Source organism: Epinephelus moara, chromosome 11 (assembly GCF_006386435.1).
Source record: "Epinephelus moara isolate mb chromosome 11, YSFRI_EMoa_1.0, whole genome shotgun sequence".
NCBI classification, from domain to species: domain Eukaryota; kingdom Metazoa; phylum Chordata; class Actinopteri; order Perciformes; family Serranidae; genus Epinephelus; species Epinephelus moara.
In genome coordinates this window covers 16491572-16512944 of record NC_065516.1, presented here as the reverse complement: position 1 = coordinate 16512944, position 21373 = coordinate 16491572, and the positions used below count along the sequence as shown (strand labels likewise).

General features: G+C 40.9%; 1 pseudogene; it reads right to left on the bottom strand.

The window, feature by feature from the left end:
• LOC126398053 (collectin-12-like) overlaps positions 1 to 20540 on the bottom strand; it is a 50037-nt pseudogene extending 29497 nt beyond the window's left edge.
• Positions 20541 to 21373: the final 833 nt, after the last annotated feature.

Here is a 21373-nt window from a genome sequence, read left to right as displayed (position 1 = left end):
TTAGGTTTAGAAAAAAGAACAGGGTTTCGCTTTAGATTCTTAAGGGACGCAAACACTACTCTCTTGGGTGAAAGTTGGTGTTTGTCGGACCCATCCACGCTCCCCTCCCACCAACGCTAATTGGATTTTTGCCGCCTAAACTTTTGTTCTTCTACCACCACATTTCCCCCTGACGCTGCTGAGCAACAGTGACTGGACACATATCATGCTGATGTTAAAAGACGCTGCCGAAGCACCAGAATTTCGATGACTTTGGAGTGAGACCAGGTTTGGTGGAGATGTTACTCCAGGCCAGTTTCTCCTCTGGTTATCCTTATAAGTTGCTAGTGCTGTAACTACCGCCATGTTTGAAACCGCTTCCTCTCTGGCACCTTCCCTCACTGAAATGACTAGGGGTGGCGAGAACATGTTATACAGAATGTTCCCTCCTGAAATAGATGACATCATGATGGGGTCTAATCGCCAAAGACTCTTCATATTTCTCATGTAAATAAATATTCTTTTCTCTCAGAGCAAGTCTCTCCTGATTGAAATAAGTAAGGAGAAATTCGGGTGAGATTGTGACCTCGGGATGAAAATGCAGAAGGGCAGTAAAAAATGGGAGTCTCCAGGGAAAACAGGAGGGTGGCAAGTAAGGTGAAGTGACCAAGAAGAACTCTACACTGACCAGGAATGCATGGTTGATGGATTTTTGGAAACAACTACATGAAGATGGAACCTCAAAAGTAAATTTAGGGTAACGTGTGTTGTTGACAATTAAAAATCTTAAAGGCAGGTGTGTTTTGCATCCACAGACTTTCTGCTTTGATAAAACTGCACAATGTTCTTCAAACATCTAAAGCTAAAAATATCCACCAGAGGAAAAGTTTATTTTTCAGTTGTTGAAGTCTGTTGCACTAAAACAGTGTCTGAGATGTAAATATAGTGAACTACAGTTCCTGTCCTGCTGAGATGCTGCCAGATAAAACCAGGAAGGCTTTAAAGAGCTGTGCAGATTTTTGGAATACCTGACAGAAAGCTGGTTGGGGAAACTCTCAATGGGACAGTTTCTTTTACAGGCCCTGCCCACATCAGTCAAACTCATCACCATATTGGCCACATCCGTCACTGACTCCGCCATATGGAGGAGGACAGGTCTACACCGAAGCACCGCTTGTGTTCTCTGAATGTTTCCTCCGCTGTGGCGTGACAGTTTCTACCCGACATGGCGGTTTCTGCTCTGGTGTTGCTTGTGGGTAATGTCGGTATAACATTATGGTCATGGTGGAGAACGCCGCTCTGTGATTTCAGGGTTGCTTGTAATGAGAAGCTCTATCATTTAACACAGAGAGAACACAGAGGGCTGTAAAATATGAATATGACTGTGGTCTGAGTGCTGTCAGGTGGGTGGACTGCCTTAAATGAAAGGCTTAGAATTAATTCAGTTACAGATGAGGTGAAAATGTATGCAAATTTGGAAAATATGGTTATATAATCTCATAACTGAGCATTTTCCAAGGTGATTTTAAACCCTACTTTTTCATACAGCGTCAGTGAAGTAGTATCTTATTAAAAACTAAACAAAATATGCATTGCTCAGAAAGTGGAAACTTTTTCAACCAAAAAATTATGATCTCTTGTATGAATTGCTCAACACAATAATTCGTACTCAAGGATGAGAGCAAACCACATGCATAATGTTCAATTATAAAATTATACACTTTCCCTCCAAAGTCAGCAAGACAAAATTGAAACGCAGGTCTGGGATGCTCTCTGAGGTGGGCAACAATAGGAATGCTCTCTGTTATGCAGCATCATGTGTGCCGGAGTTCCTTCTGGGTGGCCCGCCACGTCTGCGGTCGGATGCGGGGGCGTGGTCTGTCAGTCTGAATGACAACAAGGCATCTTCTCCCGCCGCCGGTCAGGAAGAAGAGGATGTTTTTTTCTGCCAAAATCAGTCCAGACACACACACTCCAGACATGAGGATGGCACGCTGTTCTACCTCAGAGCAGCATCAAGAGGAGCTGTCTGACATCTGCGTCGTGAATCACACCACTTACTGAAAGCGGTAATCGACACCAGACAATGGCTTTAAATTACTCTACACAACTGTTTGTTTAGGGTAATGTGGAAGAAGTGCTGGGAAGGGAAACTCCTCCCTGTAAAGTGGAAGAATTTGTGCTGCACAGGCGTCATCCAGGACCAAAGAGATTACTCTAATACTCCAAACAGCAAGATCTGATGACCAAAAACAGTTTGTAATCAATCTTCGGCAATCTGTGCTGCGCAGACAGGTAACAGAATACTGTTGAAGTCATCACACATTCTGTCATCCTGTATTTTACTCACTTAACTGAACAAAATAATGTATTCTGATTGCAGATACTCGTGAGAAAATTTTAGGATTTACTTAAGGGAATAATTTGACAGTGAAAATGAGAAACTCAGAGCTCCTTTGAACAGTAGCAGGATTTTACATCTTTAGAAAATGTGTCCCTAAAGAAAGAAGGTTTCCATGCAAACTCATGATTTGGTAAAGTGCACACAGTTCATCATATTTCTATGGCTGTGAAGAATCTCAGTCATCCAGGTCATTGTACATCCAGGGATGATAAGTGAAAGGCAACTAAAGATGTATTTTGGATCAGAGGCTTCAATAACATCCAGTTGTCTTTGTCTCTTGTAGCCAGAACTATCTCCACAGAGCTGTGACAGCGCCTGAGGAAGGTCTGGAAGCACATATTATCATACTGGTATTGGGGGAAAAGCACTCTGGATTGTTTGTATTTCTCTAAGCCAATGACAATTGTCCAAGTTAGCGCTCAGTCTTGGAGCCCATTGGCTTTTGGTCTGATCACGATGAAGCTTCTGGGGGTACGGCCAATATTTCAGGTTGATCTGGTGTAGACAGCAGATATCCGAGCAAAGACTTTTCTTCTTCTGATTAATTAAAAAAGCTAATCAAGCTAACATGTGGTCAGACAAAAGCTGTCAGATTCCAAGGCTGTATTCGGCCAAATCTAATCCCGTCACCTACAGACCCTGCACACATACACAGAATCTGTTTGCAGATATTTGGCAGCACTAAACCCAGGATGCAGCGACTGTGTCCTTGCAAAATAGTGTTGGGGACACACACACACGCAGTGACAGGGCTAACTGTTAGCACCACACGACTAACATTACCTAGAGGTTATTAACAGGTTTAACGAGAGAGTCGAGATGTTTTGGTATTGATTTGAGTTTGTTGGGACTGTTAAATGGCACAGTGTCTGATGTCTTAGCTCATGCTAACCTAGCAAACTTGCCAGGATGAGAGTGGCTCTGTTGACAGCAGCAACGGAGGGTTTGTTAATCTGATGGGGTGTCAGGACAGTCTGGGATCAGACCCCCGGTGCAAAAAAGATCAAATTCAGGTATGTCTAGACTGAAGACATTTCGAAAGATGTGGAAAATCAACTCTGATTGAGTTTTCTGACTGGCCGTGTCAGAAAACAGAGCAATGTCGGACATGAGAGTCAAGCAAGATGGAGTCTGGACCTTTCTGAGGTGCATTCACAATTTTTTTCATTTGTTGTAGATTTTTACAACAATTCACCGAAAGAGCAAAGCAGGTATGCGTTCGTCAATATTAGCCAGTTTCAGTGTGTAGGTTATTAGCTTGGAGGTTGCCTTTGTTCCCCATAGCAAAGGAGATTTTGAAAATAGTAACATGCAAGGGAGGGAGAATGATGATTAAAATAATCAATGGCAGGCTTATAGCCTCAGTCTACATCCAGTGAGTCAGACTACCTTTGACTTAACACTCCTAGCTATCTTTTATGTCATTTATATAATGTAAATACTTACAACTATATTTCAGTTTTAATAAGTGAAAAATGTATATAACAATATTACATGTGCCCCTGAGCTCTGGAACATGTACAGACTGTTGTTTTTAGCCTTTTCATCCACAGCCTCCTCAGACACATAAAACATTTTTCTCCACTTGACATTTTTCTTATCAGTTTTATCTGCAAACCCTTCCTTGTTTTTGCCAAATTGCTGATTTATTAACAGCACTACCATACATGGAAGTTGGAAACAAATCAAGTCAGTGATCACAGACTATTGTGAGTGATAACTAACACAAACTCTGCATGTTTGGAATCACTTTGACTCAAAGAAAAAAGAGGGCCCAAATTACAGAGGCATGTGAACAACAGAAATATGCAGCGTCTTATTGCTTTTTAATTTGTTAATTAACCATATGCATGCATGACAAGCGTTGTGCAGAGCTCTATAAGGTGCCAAAAAATGAATTCAGTGAATTCCCTCTGTCTGCAGTCTTAGCCACACATGGAAAATGTGATAGTCATTATGCATCTGACAGAGTGTTGGAGCAGTTCCTTTCTGTTCCTCTCTGCTTCAACTCCCTTTTGCAAACCAGGAAGCTGTAGGTTGATCTTGGCAACGCTCACAGCCATTTCCCCCCCCTTCATTAACATTTTGGACCATGAATAACAGATTTAGGAGGTTTTATTACTTATGCTAAAAGAGGAGGAATTAGAATCCCCAAATTCGTTGTTAAATTGTGGCTGTGTTCTGCTGCCGGAGGTGTTGGAGAACCTTTAGTGTTCGTGGACACAAGAGACTCGCATATATAAAAGCTTTCAGTTTGTATTACAACAGTGTGATCATGTGTGTTATTGTAAGACTGAACACACATGAGCACACACACACACACTGGAGGGAATACAAATGTAAGATCTACTGCATGATCCCTGCAGAACAAAGAACTGCAGCTTGCCAAAATCCAACCAAAGTCTTTTCACTGGAGGTGTAACGGGAACGCAGGTGTCTTGGAGCACCTTCTCTGCACTCTGCTATTCTTTTATTTAATTACGAAATCGATGACTCAGACCCCCTTGTTTGAACACCCCCTTCAAGGCTCTTAAATACAGGCCTTACTGAACCCCTGGAACCCTCCCCTGACATCTGCATGTGGGTCACGTCAAGGACACCGGGGGTTATTATGGTGTGTGAGAGCTGGAGGGGACTCTGCTGCTTTTCCTCACTCTTAAAGGAGAGTCAGAAAAAGTCACCGACACTCAGATGATCACAGGCCAGATTGAAAATAGCACCTAACTACCAGCACATGTGTTGTCCTGGCAAAAACATCACTGGTCGACGCCTGCTCTTCATATATAGCGCCTGGAGTCATGTTACTGCTGTTTTATTCAGCATAATGACTGCGAAACACAGAAAGAAAAGAAGGAGGGGGTGGAGGGTTTGTAACAATGTTTACAGGATCCCTCAGAACTGACTGTGATGTTAAAATCATTTATCGTACTGTAGTTTCTCTACCTGCTGTCCAGTGTTTGAACATGTATTCAGATCATTTACTTAAAGTGGCACTCCACTGATTGTACACGTCACAGTCATTTAACTATTAGCTCTCTAAAGTCTGAGACAGCAACATGCTTTGGGTTTCACTTTTTGGAATCAGATTTTTAACACACAAACTGCATTACAGCCCGAGGGTGTCAAGTTGTAGCGCCGGTTATTGCCACTGATTTCCTGAATTGATTTGATTCTGATTCACAAGTTCCCAAATGATTGGACTGCCAAGTCAAACTGATTCGATTAGGGATATTTCTATTACAGTAACGCAAATGCCTTCGCAAGTGGGATTTGTTTTGGATAAGATGTTTTTGCAGATTGTGTATCTGAGTGATGTCTTTAAATGGTTGCAGAAATTTTTGTAGCATTTTTTTTTTTACAACATTATAGCGTAATTCTGCTGTAATTCTGTCCAACTCTTCTGTCTTTATCATTTTTAAACCCGAAATCCAACCAGACATCCACCTTTAGGGCTCTTTGGTGCCTTCAGTGGAGCAGCTCCCAGCATGTTTTGATTCAGCTGAGGTTCACTAGTATTGTTGTATAAAGAACCAAAGGCTGGCAGCACGAGACTAACCAGGTTTGAGATCACACATCCATGGGGAAAGTCATGTATTAAAGGATCAATTTGGGGATTTATGAATCAGCCTGGCTCGTTCAAATTAAGATTGACTTGAACTGGAAAATTGATTATTTAAACCGATCACCGTCCAATGTTTTTGGATCTCAACCCCTTTAGACCATTAGAGACTAAAGGTCAGCATGTCTCAGCTGTTGCTGCTTCAATTGATCATCTGTGACTACTCAGTTTTTTTTTCTTTTTTTTGCAAGTCCAGATTGCAACGCCACATTTGACTGTCATGGCTAATTACAGAAATGTGCTAGAATAGCAGGGCTTTTGCACGCTGGCGCATGAGTCACAAGTATGGCTTTTGTTTCGATTACTGGAATGTGTCAAAATGTGAGAGGAAGTGATCTCATATTGCACATTTGATGAAACAGCTCCCTGCATTCACAATTTTACTTCAAGCTGAATTGATTGATGTTTAGACATATAATTCTATTATGATAGTCAAATTTATTATATCATGATACCACACCTTGAGATGCATTATTTCATTTTCAGCAGGGGTCCCAAGAACAAACTGAAAAACTGTGTTAAAATATATATGTAAAATAATATGCAAGTCAGCTTGGGCAGTATCGCTGAGTATTAAGCAATCCAGATGATGTGATTTTAAATACCATCAAGAATACGGATGCCCCTCTGTCTGTTCAACTGATACAGAAATGCTGTATTGGGGTGATGCAGTGCACAGGCCACACCACCAGAGGTCAGTCACTACTGGAGGAACAGGCGGCTGAGCTGAGGAAGATGGCAACTGGTGGGGATTATGTTACAGGACTGTAGAAAGAGAGACAGTGGGTAAAACCGTGTGTAGAGTCAGCATATTTTCACATCTTACTCAGTGGATTAAGGGTTTATTTTTAACTAAACCAAAGTTGGTGATTGTTGGAACAGTTGACAGACAGTTTTTTTGTTGTTGTTGTTGTTGTTTCTTTCAAGTTTATGATTGTTGTTTTACGGTGAATCAACAAGCAAATTAAGCTAGTCTTAGTTTAGTGAAAGAGAAGATTCAGAGGATTCAGAGGGTGTATGGTTGTACCTTTCTGTTTATTAAGGAAAACAAGTGAAAGAATATTTCTTTCTTAACAGTTTGTGAGTTTATTTTGTTTATTTATTAGACTAAAAAAGCTAAGCGCGCTATACAAGTAACCATAACTGTCAAATCATTACAGTAAAGTAAGAATTTATATTTTTACATTCATACTTTTGTGTAAAATCGGCACAAAATCATTCTTCTGGGCAACATGTGTGTTAATGTACTTTCCACCTCTGCTTCTGTCATCCTAGGCTTTATTATTGTACATTGAGAGAAAAAAATAAAAATGATGTGTTCATAAAATTTCTCTGTGATCGGCTGCCATTTCCCCTCCTGGCTGCCGTTCATCACATTCACTCAGCTCCGTGAGATTCCAGGTTGAAAGGATTGAGTTATACCGGAGATAAGAGCGAGTCTAAACGTCTGAGAGTACTGAGTAATGACATCTGAGAAACTGCACCGCTAAACTAATGATTTTCTAATTGTATCTGTGAGTGCGTATGCTCCAATGTCATAAAGGTGTGTAGTTTGTGCTTCAGATAAACAGTTCCAGCTGGAGACTATACTGTTACAACTCCCTCCTTATCTACTACCATCACACACACACACTCACAAACCCTTATCTCCTCACAAAGAGCTTCTCTCATGCGTCTCCAAAGCCATCCATCCACTTCCTGCTCCTCTCTTTCAAACAGCTGAGTCTCCTCCACCTTTTCCCACTTCCTTTTCACTCCCTTCCACATCTCCTGGGATAGGATACCCTCTTGCCCAGCTGCCCCCTGCTCTTCTAGCTCATTCAGCATCTTGGTGTTATCTCTCCTCCCGTCTGTCCGGTGGTGAGATTCTCCCAAAGCCAGATACGAATGAAATCCCTCATCCCTGGTCTGTACATCATCTTTTTGTTTACACCCAGAGGTTCCAGCTTTAACAGCCCACTCCGAATATCTCAGGGTGAACTTTCCTGTCTCTGCGCAGAGAAAATAAGACTTAAGCCTGACATGTGAAACTGAGACGTGGAGCTGGTTTCTGTAAGCCACTGGCTGACATCTGACTTTATTTGTTTAATCACATTATACTTCATTGTTTCTGGGTGTCTCCTTGGGAAATATAATTTGTCTGTCTGCACTTTTCTTTTTCTCACTCACACAAAAAAACGCACACTTCTTTCTACTCTTGTCACCACTTTACTTTCTCTTTGAGGTGTTTTCAAGGCTCTTCACAGCCTTTAATTTACTTAAAAACCTTGTGGGTATGAACATTTTTGAAACAAATCAATCAAAAAAGTGCCCCAGCTTGGAGTTGCAAAGGCACAAAAACACAACTGAGAATCTCCTGCACATGACACCAGGTGGCATGAAGTAAAGGGAACATATCTTCTTAAATTATCACCCAATTAATAAAGCTAAAGAGCAGCAGACATCATCAGAGCCAAACAGAGCACCAGCACACAGTTCTCTTTATACTGAATGGGCCCATTTAGTCAACAAGCCACAGGTGTGGAGGAGAAAACCACAAAAAAATCAAGAACAGGTGTTAAAGAGGCATTACACCCTTTGATAGTGTGTAAAGAATAAACCATGTGTGCTTGAAAGTGCTTAAAATAAATTCACGGCTTTGAAATCACTTTAAATTGTTTGAGAAATAGCACCCAACTGCCAAAAGCCCATTTTTACTTCCTTGAAAGTCAAAGAGAAACCCTGTGTTTTACAGCTGGTCCCCCTCGTTTTAGCAGGTGACTTCAGTAAGTGTTTTCCCATCCATGTCTGCTCTCTACAGCAGGTGTTTAACCCACTGCAGACTTGGGTCTAGTATGTCTGTGTCTGGAGCTTCTACAAGAGTTCCTTTCAACAGAGAAGTTCACTATGAAGCCCTTAAAATAATGTTCTAAGCGTCCATATCAGTTTGTACCCTCTTGCCCCACTCGGTGGCACCAGCAGACACAAGCTGCAAACACAACGCTGACATATCATCAGGTTTTAAATATGATGACATGAAAGCAAAGTTGCATCCATCCAGCAGGCACAGAGCAAACTTAGCATTTCTTTGACTCGTGTTTGGGTCCACCTGAGGCCTCATCAAGTAGGTGTCTCATTATTTTGAGATGCAGTGATGGAATAAGAGTGTAAAATAGCAACACTATCACTACAGACTAAAATCGAGTTTGCATAAGTTAAAACACTGCTAAAATCATGTGTTTAGTGTTGTTAACGATCTCTATATTTGTTAGGAGCTCTATTTTGAAGAATGAAAATAGAGCCCTGAAACAATGAAATTACCTACTATTACTAACGACCTCTAACAATATAAAGGTTACTCTTTTTTTTTCCCTTGAGACTCTGGATTTTCGTCCATGTATACTTTTTCTTCAGCAGTCTGGGTGTTGCCAGACTGTGATCCGATACTCTGAGGTTAACATACTCTACTGCAGGTTAGCTATTCAGCATGAGTTACCATGGTGATTTATCTCAGTAAAAAGAGAACCAGCTTTGTAGTACTGGAAACCCAGAGTTAACCCCGAAGTTACCACACTAACTGCAAATCCTGCTTCATAATAAAGGCCTCTGATCAGGCTGTTCTCATGCACTTTTCGTACGTTTACCTACAAAAAGTAATGCACCACAATTTGCATATAATGTACCTAATCATGAGCCAGTAATATATAATCAATGTATCTGGGAAGACTGTGATCAAGTGACCATAGAGAACCACTGATGGGGGTGAAGAAGGAAGTAGCACAAAGACTGAAAATCCCTGTAAGGAGAAAGGTTGGGGTAGTGGATGGTCAAACAACACAGGACTTTCCCCAGGGACACTGGTGTTCCGAACCGTGTCAAACCAAGGGAACTTTGAGTTATTTTAAAGTCACCATGTCTTTTTTTGATCTGATCTGATGAGATTAAGTCCATTATTCACTTTCCTTTTAAGGGCCTTGACACACCTGGAGCCAGACCAATAAAAGACACAAATATTTAACATCTAAACTATTCACACTGGCAGCGAAGGGAATTTGCAACAGCTGCAACAAGTCCACCATTATCATGGTTTCCATTCTGCATGATGTGAGTGGTTGATGCCTCATTCCAACCTCATTCCAAAAATAATTAATGAGCTTTGTCGTCCTGTGATATTGTGCTGTGTGAGAGTACACAGGACAAAAACAACCTTTCGAAAATTCAGTAAATTGCACATAAAAGCCAAAAACCTAACTCTGTTTTGGTCTCCGCCCACTCCTGAGGGAAGTATCTACTGTGGCTCCTAAGCTGCTAAATGCTTCCCAATGTTTATTGAATAATCGCAAACTTTTAGCATGCAGTGGATTTTGGAACAAGATGCTACAAAGCTACATAACACTGAGGTGAAATGCCAATTGAAAGATGCTTTTCACTGTCACTGTGAGCAATGCCTTTCACATTACACATCTTTATTTGTTTAATTATTAATACAAAAGTATTGATTACAGCAGCTGCAATGACAAGCTGCAATTTAGGGAACTGGAAATAAGAAATGTAACTTTATGGACTATGAGAATCACATGAGAGAAAGGACAGCAGCAAAGAGAGAAGTTCAGTAAAAAACAGACAAATCAAGACAAATGTGCTCACACACAGATTAAATAATGTTTGCGAAGGCATGCTGACTGTGAAGTCTCAAGGCCAAGGGAACATTTTTGACAGTGGTATGGCAGACAGTGAAGAAGGCTTTAGACGATTTACCAAAGTATTAAGTGATCGAATCTTGCCACGCAATTTTAAGAAAGAACTCAGAGGCAGAATTTGAGAAAACCACAACACAACTCTGTAAAAAAGGCCAAGAAACCACAGCAAAGTGCATAAAAATCCTCATCAGACATTCTGACAAACACACTGCAAAGTATCACATGACAGTCTGTATTAAATGTGTCAGGGCCTGACAAAAGCTAGCGTCAACATAACCCTGTTTGATTCCATGTTAACCAGGATGGATGAGGTGGTAGCTGAGGTGTCATTATGACTACAGCTGAAGGTGGCTGTGAAGCCGGGGGATGCTCGTTGCCAGAGAAACCCACCGGGCCCGAACCGAGGCCCGGCTGTGCTGACACAGCTGGTTCCAGGCACAGACACCCCTACGCCGAGCTCGGCTCCAGGAATGTTCCGGGCCTCGCTGGAGAAACCATAACAAGTGCAGGAAATAGATTAGTGCACTCTGGGTTCCACGCCGGCCGCAAACCTCCTGAGCCCGGCCTCTCCAAACCCACATGTGTGGGAACAGGAGACCCAGCAGCAGAGGGAGTAAGACCCCCATCCAGACATCAGGGCAGATCCCAGGAGGACCTGCTGCATGGAGTAATCAAGCCTCCGTTATTTCATGATTGGCCCTGACTCCTACCTGCAGACCAATACGCCTCCAGTAAAAATCAATACAGTAATACCACCCAGTGACGCACGACATGAGAGCCAGTGCAGGAAGCTGGTGAATTTATTATAATATAATATGGTTTCACTTGTGACTGTAAGCTCACTGACTGGTGAAAAGTTCATAATTTTGTCCTCGTATATAGTTATTTATTTTCAGTATGTGATGTTCAGAGTCTTTTATCTTTAATGTTGCAATTTACTTTTTGGTGTACTGACACTGCCCCAACCTATTTGAGTTTGTGTTTATGTAACTGACTGAATCCACAGACCTTGTTGTGAGCAGTTTCATGTAGGAACTATTTCCTCTCTACCAAACTATACCTGCCAAACACATCACCACGCAGAAAGAAGCGTGCATCTACTCATGTAACGTTAGCTAGCTCAGTGGTGACAGGTGATCTAGCCGTAGAAGGCACGCTTCCTTTTGTGTTTTGACACCATTGATGTTTACATCTCCGATGTCATGAACATGAGCCTCCCATCAATGTGTCGATGCATGCTTCCTTCTGCACAGTGATACTGTTGACAGGTGTAGTTCGGTAGAAAGAAAATAGTTCCTAAATGAAACTGCTCACAACAAGGTCTGTGGATCATCTTGAGTAACCAGATCATGATTTCTGGAAAGGGACATTGCTGTTGAGTTTTTAAAAATTTTTTTGACACTTTGAGCACCAAATGCCAAGAACCATCTAGTTCCATTACGCTGGAAAGAAGGCAAACATCTCTACAGCCATGATCTCCAACACTCGGACACTCACACCAGATCTAGATTGATAAATAGCACTACAGGTGAGAGGACAAATATGTATTTTTTGATTTGGATTGAACTGTCCCTTTAAACAAAGGATTGAGATGAAAACACATGTCCTTTGTAATTCTTTTGAACATACAAACATTTTACATATTATATATAAATTATTTTTACCCTTTAAGAACATACCTATCTTGGTCAGGAAAACCCTTCCACTGTCTCAGACAATAATGCTATATACTGCTTCCTCTGGATGCCACTGGTATTTTGCTAACTTATCCCTCCATTATTCCTGGAGGTTATACTTTGATTGGTGTTCTTGTTGCATTCAGCTGTGAATTATTTACTGTTAGTAAACAGTACGACATTTTTAGGTGGGCGGGGCTTAGCTGGAGCAAAACAATTCTCCACAGACATTAGCTAGCATTAGCTAGCAAGTTCTTTTGGCTTGTTTTAGACAGTGGAGGAGGATGATGCGAGTGGGGCATTCAGAAATACTAACTCTGAGTGATGAAGCGCACTCTGGCACAAACTGGAACATTTGTAAATTTGGAGCCGGTCTGAATGTACTGTTCAGTTATCCAGAGCACCATACTATTGGAGTGGCAGAGCGCACTCTGGGCACTCTGTCTGGGGAGATGGAGCAGCAGAGCGCCGAGCGGAGATAATGTGTGATCAACTTAACCGTTTGTTAATTCATGTAGAAATATAACGCTCTGAGAAACTGCCTTTTCTGCAGTTATTTGATACCGACCCCCACCTGATGTGCAGCAATATTAAAAGTTAATGTGGTTATTTTAAGGGAATATTGTGTATTCCTGTTGCACGAATGAGCACAAACCATTCCACATCTCTTTTGTAGAGCAGTTAAAGTTCTGGAGAGCAGAACTCATATTAAATTGGATAATATGACAACTGATACTATAACATTGTCCATTTTGGATTTTCCAGGTCTCTGTTTCCTTAAAGATCAGCACTGTCAAGACTATTTTGCCATTGGTCAACAGTGGAAGTTCAGGAAAGTTGAACCCAAAATCTTAGCTCGACTTTGCTTCACCTCGTCTCAGATTTGTCCTCCGGAAGGCACCTGCACACTAGAATCAGAGCTCGCTACACTTTAAATGGTACAACTTTTTGCTTTTCTACTGATTTTTTTTCACTCTTTGTATGCAGCACCTTTCCCACAGAGGTTTTCTGGATATGCACAGGACTACATTGCCAACTGTATTTTTTGACATGATCCAAACTTTTTAGTTACAAGATTTTTGTGACTGGATGATTACTGGTTTGGGTTGGGCCAAGGGGCAACTGCTGACTGCCAATGACCGATGATTATACCAGCTCTAAAGGGGCCGTAGAGTTCAGCCAGAGCTCAGGTAGATTTCTATTTTATTCTAATGGCCTTCTTATGTCAACCCCCCACTGAAAAATAAATATGTTTAAAGCCTGAGCACTGTGGAAGCAATTCCGGCCTGGCTTCAACTTGGCAGGGAGAGAGATGGGATTACCAGATGAATTCACTCAGTGAATGTGTGTGTGTGTGTGTGTGTGTGTGTGTGTGCATGTGTGTGTGTTTATATATTTCCACTTGTATACAAACTAGTGGAAAAATGTGCGTCCTTGTGTGTATTTGTGTAAATATACATGATGTATGCATGCCTACTGGGTGACGTTTATGTAAGATAGAGAATCAGAAACAGTTCACTCTGTTTAAAATTTGTGTGTGTGTGTGTGTGTGTGTGTGTGTGTGTGCGTGTGTAAGTGTGCATTTCCCCAACGGGCTCTTTCTGACCTTCGGAAAGCTGACTCGTTACCTTGCATGTCAGCAAACGTACAAACAACCCCAAAGGTACTCTTAAAGATATTTCAGCAACATGGTCACTACGTGTTACTTGTACACGTGTGTTGACATTACACATTGTACTTTATAATGCAGAAAAGCTGGAGGCGAGCCTGCGTTTGTTTGCCAAAGCGGTGAAGAAACTGAATGAAAGCTGTGTCAGATTTTATCACAGCTGCATTTGAGCATTTTATTACAAAACTGTGATGAGTGCATTAAATCTTGGAATTCAAGAAACTAAAAGGGAGTTTCGCAAACAACCCTTCTTGGGAAGATAAAGCTGACCATCAAACCATATGGTATTCCAATGCTCCGTTATCTTTCCTAATGCATTTTTATGTGGAAAACTTCAAGCACTCAAGCCTCAAGCCTTCCCACGCTTTATCTCACATGCTGAGGCATCTTGCTGACCGGACCACTGTGTTTTTGCACATTTCAGTCCATTAACTACAAGCCATGTATTCTTTACAGTGCTGGAATCCATTTTCCATTCTATGACTGATTTCTTTGACAGCAGAGGTTTAAAACTTACTTCAAATAGATAATTTATAACAGTTAACATTTAGTGACCTTTATATTTTCATGGGGCCAGTAGCAAAGTTTTCACTTTCTTTGTGATGTCTTCACGTTCTTGTGTTAAACTACCAAATCCAAAAGCAACCTAATAATCCAGAAAAAAGTCTTCTTCTTGTCCTGATCTTGACATCTTGACAATTCTTTACAATTTAGAGTATGTTTCAAACAGATGCAAGGTGATTTTCATTGTGTACTAGAATTGATGTCAGTGGCTTCTGGGAAAAACTGGAGCGCTTCAGAAAATGGTCAGTGGTAATAGCAGAGTATGTGAAGAAATAGGCTAAGAAAAACAGAGGTCCACTGGTGTTGTATGCACTGAATTCTTTATCAGCAACTCTTGACTTCTGATCAAACTGAATTCATTTCAGTAAGGTATAAAAATCAACTTGCAGAGGCCTGAAACTTACTTGAAAAAGATAAATTATTACAGTTAACATTTAGCTACCTTTATATCTTCATGGGGTCAATCGCAAAGTTTTCACTTTCTTTGTGAGGTCTTCAGGTGCTTGTGTGAAATTACAAGATCAAAAAGCAATGTAACAACGTTCATTGTGTACTAGAATTGGTGGAATTCAATGGCTTTGTGGTAAAACTTCTGGAGTGCTTTAGATGGGTCAGCAGTAATAGCAAAGTAAGTGAAATGTATGAGTAAATAGGCTAAGAAAAACAGGAGCCCACTGGTGTTGTATGCACTGATTTCTTCATCGGCAACCGATGACTTCTAATCATTTGAGTGAGGTATGAAAATCAACTTCCAGAAGCTTGAAACTTACTTGAAATAGATCATTCAAAACAAAATACAATCCTCTTGTTGTCCTGATAATGACATCTTGACAATGGTTTACAAATTGAAGTATGTTTCAAACCACTGCAAGTGGATTTTCATTGTGTACTAGAATTGGTGGATGTAAATGGCTTCATGGAAAAACTTCTGGAGCACTTTAAGAAATGGTCAACAGTAATAGCAAAGTATTTAAAATGTAAATGCCAATAGAAAAATAGAAGCCCATTGGTATTGTGTGATTTCTTTATCGGCAACCATTGACTACTAATCATTTCAGTAAGGTATGAAAATCAACTTGCAGAAGCTTGAAACTTAGGTACTTGATACTTGATAGGTACTAGGTTTTATTAAGTGCTTGTGTGAAACTATGAGACCAAAAGGCAAAACCTAATAATAAAAAAAAAGTCTTGTTTTTCTGATCATGACATCTTGTTTGTCGTTCATGTTTGATTTCACATGTACTGTATAATATGTGATTTAATCCACAGTGCATGTTTTAAACCACTGTAAGTTGATTTTCATTGTGTATTAGTTTTATTGGAAGTCAATGGCCGCCATTCTTCCTTTTACCATAATGTCTGAAGCACTATATTAAATGGTCAGCAGTAATGCATGCAAAGTATATGAAATATGTATCCAAATATGCATAGACAAACAGAAGCCCACTGGTGTTGTATGCACTGGTTCTTACCAATGTTTACTGCTCAGTAGTGACTTTATAAACTAGACACAGATTTGCACAACAGCCACAGCTTTGACACATCACAACAGTTTAAACACTATCAGTCTCCTGGGAGAGTGCAATCAATTAAAGCAAAACATGCAGAGAGGAAATAACTGCTTGTTTTCCTCTGAGTCCTGACATTATGGTGCTAATAGTGGAAGAATGAGGGTTTGTGATGGTTTGCATGAATGCATCTCTGTTGCACAACAAAGCCTCTGGAGGGGTGAGGCAGACCCTTGGAGTCGACCCCTCCAAACAGCTGCCCGGTCCCTGAGAGGGCCAACAGCACTCAGCTCAGAGTTCAGCAGCTCTCTCCTCCTACTTCTCCGAATGTCAAGAGTTCATTTGAATAAAGTTAAAAGTGAGCAGGATTTGGCTCCCCGCCCTGCAGCTCTCTAATCTAATTCATGAGCGGGACTCGCACGCGCTCGCAGAGAAAGACAAACAGGATGCTTCTACTCGGGTGACTCGGATAAAAGAGATTGTGTTTTAACACAGTTTGAATTCCTCTCAGCTGGTGCTGCCTCACATCCACTCTGGTGGACCTCGGCCGAACTGTGTGTGAATGAGTCATACTGCAGCAACACCCTAAATCCAGAGACACAGAGGCTCCTGATCCCAAATCAATGTTGAATCAACACAACCGAGATGGAGCACGCGCTCCGTCTCCAAGGAAAGTAATAATGATGTGTTTGAGTGTGTGTGTGACACAGCGTTTGCCCTTTGCTGCCAGTTTTTTCTTCTTTATCCAAAAAGCATGAATGCATGCACTTGATGGCAAACATATGCCTCACAAAACCCAACATCAGTGACTGGGGGAGCGCTGAAACAAACTGATCCTTTCTGTGTAAAAGTAGCTGTGCTTAACGATCATTAATGCAGCATGTCAGAGGAACAAATGTGCATTTATGACATAAAAATACAAATTGTATGAGCATTTCACATCGAAGAAGAAAAGGAGAAAGAGCAGAATGGACCATATTATAGCTGCCATGGAGGAAAAAAGCCAGAGATGCTAATTTAAAGGGTAATTTCACCAAAATTAGAGACATATTTTTTTCACTTTACAGGATTTATTAGTAATGGGAACTATATGTTTGGCAAAAGATAAAGCCTGCTGAAAGTTAGGTCTGTGGATTCTCCAGAGTCATGGGGACACTTTTACTGGAAAGACGTGTTTCTGTCATACTGTATTGTAGGGAAAAACTTCAGGGACAAACGTCCCAAAACCTGGAAAAATATGACCAACACTGGTTGCATGGCTTGATACCACAAGAGATACGTAAGTGTTTGTCAGTTGGGTGAGCTGACCCTTTAAGCTTTTTTATCCTTATCATTCTGGTCTTGTCCGGTTCACTACCAGTGTACAAGTCAAATGGGAAAACTTCTGAGAACGGGGCCCCACTGCGACTTTAAAGGGGCAGTGTGTAAGATTTTAAGATTTAGGGGGATTTGGTGGCAGAAATGGAAAGCAATACATTAAGTGTGTTTTCTTAAATGTATAATCACCTAAAAAATAATAAATGTTGTGTTTTTGATGCCGTAGAATGAGCTGTTTATATCTACATAAGGTGCTGGTCCTCCTCCAGGAAGATTGTTTCTACAGTAGCCCAGTAAGGACAAACCAAACACTGTCTCCAGAAAGGGTCATTTGTGTTTTTGTGTTGGCCCCCATAGCTAGCAGGCCCTCAGCTATGAGAGCATCGGAAAAACACAGATTCTTAAAAGTGAAACTGCTTTATTACGTGTTTTTACGATTTAAATCAACAGGTAAAAACCTCCTGGACAACGAACACTGAAGGAATCATAACCAGGAGAAGTTTCATCTGGTTGCAATCTGCAATCCTCACCACTAGACGGCACTAAACCTCCCTAAATCCTCAACACTGTTCCTTTAAATGCCCTGATTTGTCTCTTTAAGTGTTTCAAGTGGATAATGTTTAAACCATGACAGGCTGAGGTGGGTGGGATCAGCGTCTGCAGGTCACTTCAGAAGAAAGTACTCTAACAGTGTGTGAATCACAACACAATCTCTGCGCCAATAAGTTGCACAAAATTATTACGTTAACAGTCAGAGATGTGAGATTCCTGATGTCTTTGGAGCAACACAGCTCAGATGGGATGGTAAGAAAGTTGCTGCACCACATTATTGTGCTTATATCTGCAGAGATATGTCCTGAGTGTAACACTCCACACTGCAGCACACCGACCCGGATTATTCAGCTGCATATGTGGTCATGGACACGGACTGTGGGCTGAGAGGCTTCGGCCTCACATTAGAGGCCCCTCTACAACAAGAGCACCGAAAAAAACCCTGATTGATGAAAGTGAAACTACTTTATTCAGTGTTTTCACCGATATAGATCACAGGATTTGTTTTGGAGCGGAAGAGACCTCTGCGGACAATTCGGCTCCCAGTAAAAACCTGAACATCTGGATCTTTAGGTAGCAGGAAAAAAAGGTTAGCACACATTAGCAGGTGCTAGGCTAGTGGCTCATCTAAACACACTGAACAGTGCCGGGAGAACACTACAACTTACAACTTTACCAGCTGTAATCACCTGCTCAGTATGTTTTGCAGATGATTCGGCTCCTGGTAAAAACCTGCACACTGAAGAAATTCTAACAGGGAGGAGTTTCACCTGGTTGCAATCGGCAGTCTACACTGCTCAATGCCACTAAATCCCCCCAATTCTTACACACTGTTCCTTTAAGCTACACAACCTTCATGGTGCATGTGCATGAGTGCACTTGTACACAAACCAAATGCATGTGAACTCCATCTGCGCCACAACACAGATATATGTTGACTACAATTTCAGCTTGAGCTGCTCCACATTTCTGAGGTCCTGCGGCATGTTTGTGTGAGTCAACATGTTCAAGTGACTCAATTTAAGTGGATGAAAGAGAGACGGGTAGTTTCTGATTCTCCTTGATCTGGCGAGCTCTGTCAGCAGTCGTTGGGCCTGTGGCGAGGTGGACCTCACAGACTGTCAGCCACATTTACGTTTCACCCGTACCCTGCGGAACCATTAGCGACTGAGCTAAAAGCCAGGACAGATGAGCTGTCTGTCCTGACATGAAAAATGTGTCTTTTGTGTTAACTAGAGGATTCAATTAGACCGCCATGCCTCTAATTATCAAGGTAATTCAAGGTGAGTAACAGCAGGACAGAGAGCAATAAAAGTTTTATGATTAGAGAAGGATTTTTCACTCACCGAACCTCTTGTATCCAAAAGACTGTACTTCCTCCTCGTCTGCAAAGTCGTCTGTGTGACATAATCAGAAACATGACATAAGTAGGTCAATGTGCTCTGCTGGAGGTATATAGTGTCTAAGGCAAAATCAAACTGAGAGAAACACTACAGGGCAGCTGCACAGAGCCAAGAATTCATAAAGTTATCCTTGAGTACAGTGATCTGTGTTTGGCAGAGTGGAGGCAGCCATCAAGGCATTAGGTTTGAGATAGTGTAGTATGATATCTAGTGTGTGTGTGTGGAGATAGGAGGTCCAGAGAACTGTAAAAGCCACAGGCTGTGGTTTCTCTGGGTTGTTGACAGTAAACCCTAATTACACTGTGCAGCACTACACTGAAGACTGGAGCAGAGCAGGGGGAACATCACTGGTAATGGTAAACAGATGGGAGTGAGGGGGGAGACAGGGGAGACACAGAGGGATGAGCTGAGTGTGTGCTTGCTGGTGGGGGGTCAGAGTCTTATTTCACCCCAGTTTCTCTTGGGTAACACGGTGTAGTTATGGATGCTACAAATGCAGTCAAGTGGCCCCTGGTTGGAGCTTAAGCACACATACATCAGTTTGTAAGCTGGAAATCACATGCACAACAAGAGATGTGCACTGGTCATCATCAGTGTGCAGGATGTCTTCTTGTGAAAGCATCTTGTTTCTTAGACATCACAACTTTAACAAGTTCAATGTGGTCTAATTGTGCAAACATTATTTGGTGTTTTATATCCTTCTGTGATGCGACTAAGTGCTGGGAATAAAAGGGAAGAAACTCCCAAGTATTTCACAACTTCTGCACCGCAGTACCGTAATGTCATCCAGATGTGAGCCGCGCACCACAAAGAAAATGCGCACAGAAATCTGTCATGAGTGTAATCTGTATGTTTGGATTTAAAACACACACTTTAAACACACGCTTTATGGAGAAGCAACAAACCTTTCATGGCGTTTTCTAACTCGTTGAGGACTGTAGAAGAGATGAGGACCGCTGTCACTTTCTGCGCATCTCAGCATCCAGTGCGAAGGTGTAAACTTGCTCCACAGAAAACACACACACTTATAAAAGAAATAACACACAGCTATCAGTTTGTCTTCATGTCGAGTCTTGGGTTTAAAATCCCATTGTGCTTCTCGCTTTGCTTCAGAAGAGGTTTTTGCAGCAGTGATGTGATGTTCACGGAGCCTGAAGGAGGAAGAAGTGCTGTGCGTTTACTATCACTGTGAAGTTACACTGAGAGACCAGCTGCACTTCCGGTGACGTTTTCAGAATTAAAGAGTTTTTGTTACGTAACAGCAAAGAGTCCAGACAACTGTAGGGAAAGCACTAACACTGTTGTAAAAAAAAAAAAAAAAAAAAAAAAAAAAAAGTTACTTTTTATTTTATTTTATTTCGTTTGAGTTGAATTGAATTTAATTTGATTTATTATATTTAATTTATTTTATTTTATTTTATTATTTTATTTTAATTGAATTGAGTTGAGTTGAAATAGATTCATTATATTTTATTAATTTTATTTTATGTTATTTTATTTTAATTGAATTGAATTGAGTTGAATTTGATTTATTTTATTGTATTTGAATTAAATTGAACTGAAATTAATTGTATTATTTTAATTTATTTTATTTCAGTTGAATTGAATTGAATTGATTTTATTTTAATTTTATTTATACAGATAACGCAATTTAACATAGTTGCAATACAGAGTATGGGACTGATGTGTTGCACAGAATTTATAGCTATTGCTTATTTTCAACTCTCGTCCCTAGTTGGGCTTTTACATGTAGACCTATGTTATTAAAAATATACAGTTTAAAACATCATACAACCACACTACACTATAAACATGGAAGGCACAATAAAATACATAGAGCACAATCCATATACTACAATGCACACACCACAGTACATATACCAGAATACATACATCACATTATATCCCACAGAACATCTACTACAATAGACATATTATTACACACCAGAACACTAATACCCTTAAAAGTTTGAATGCAAAGAGCTAAGACAGGGTACAGCTCT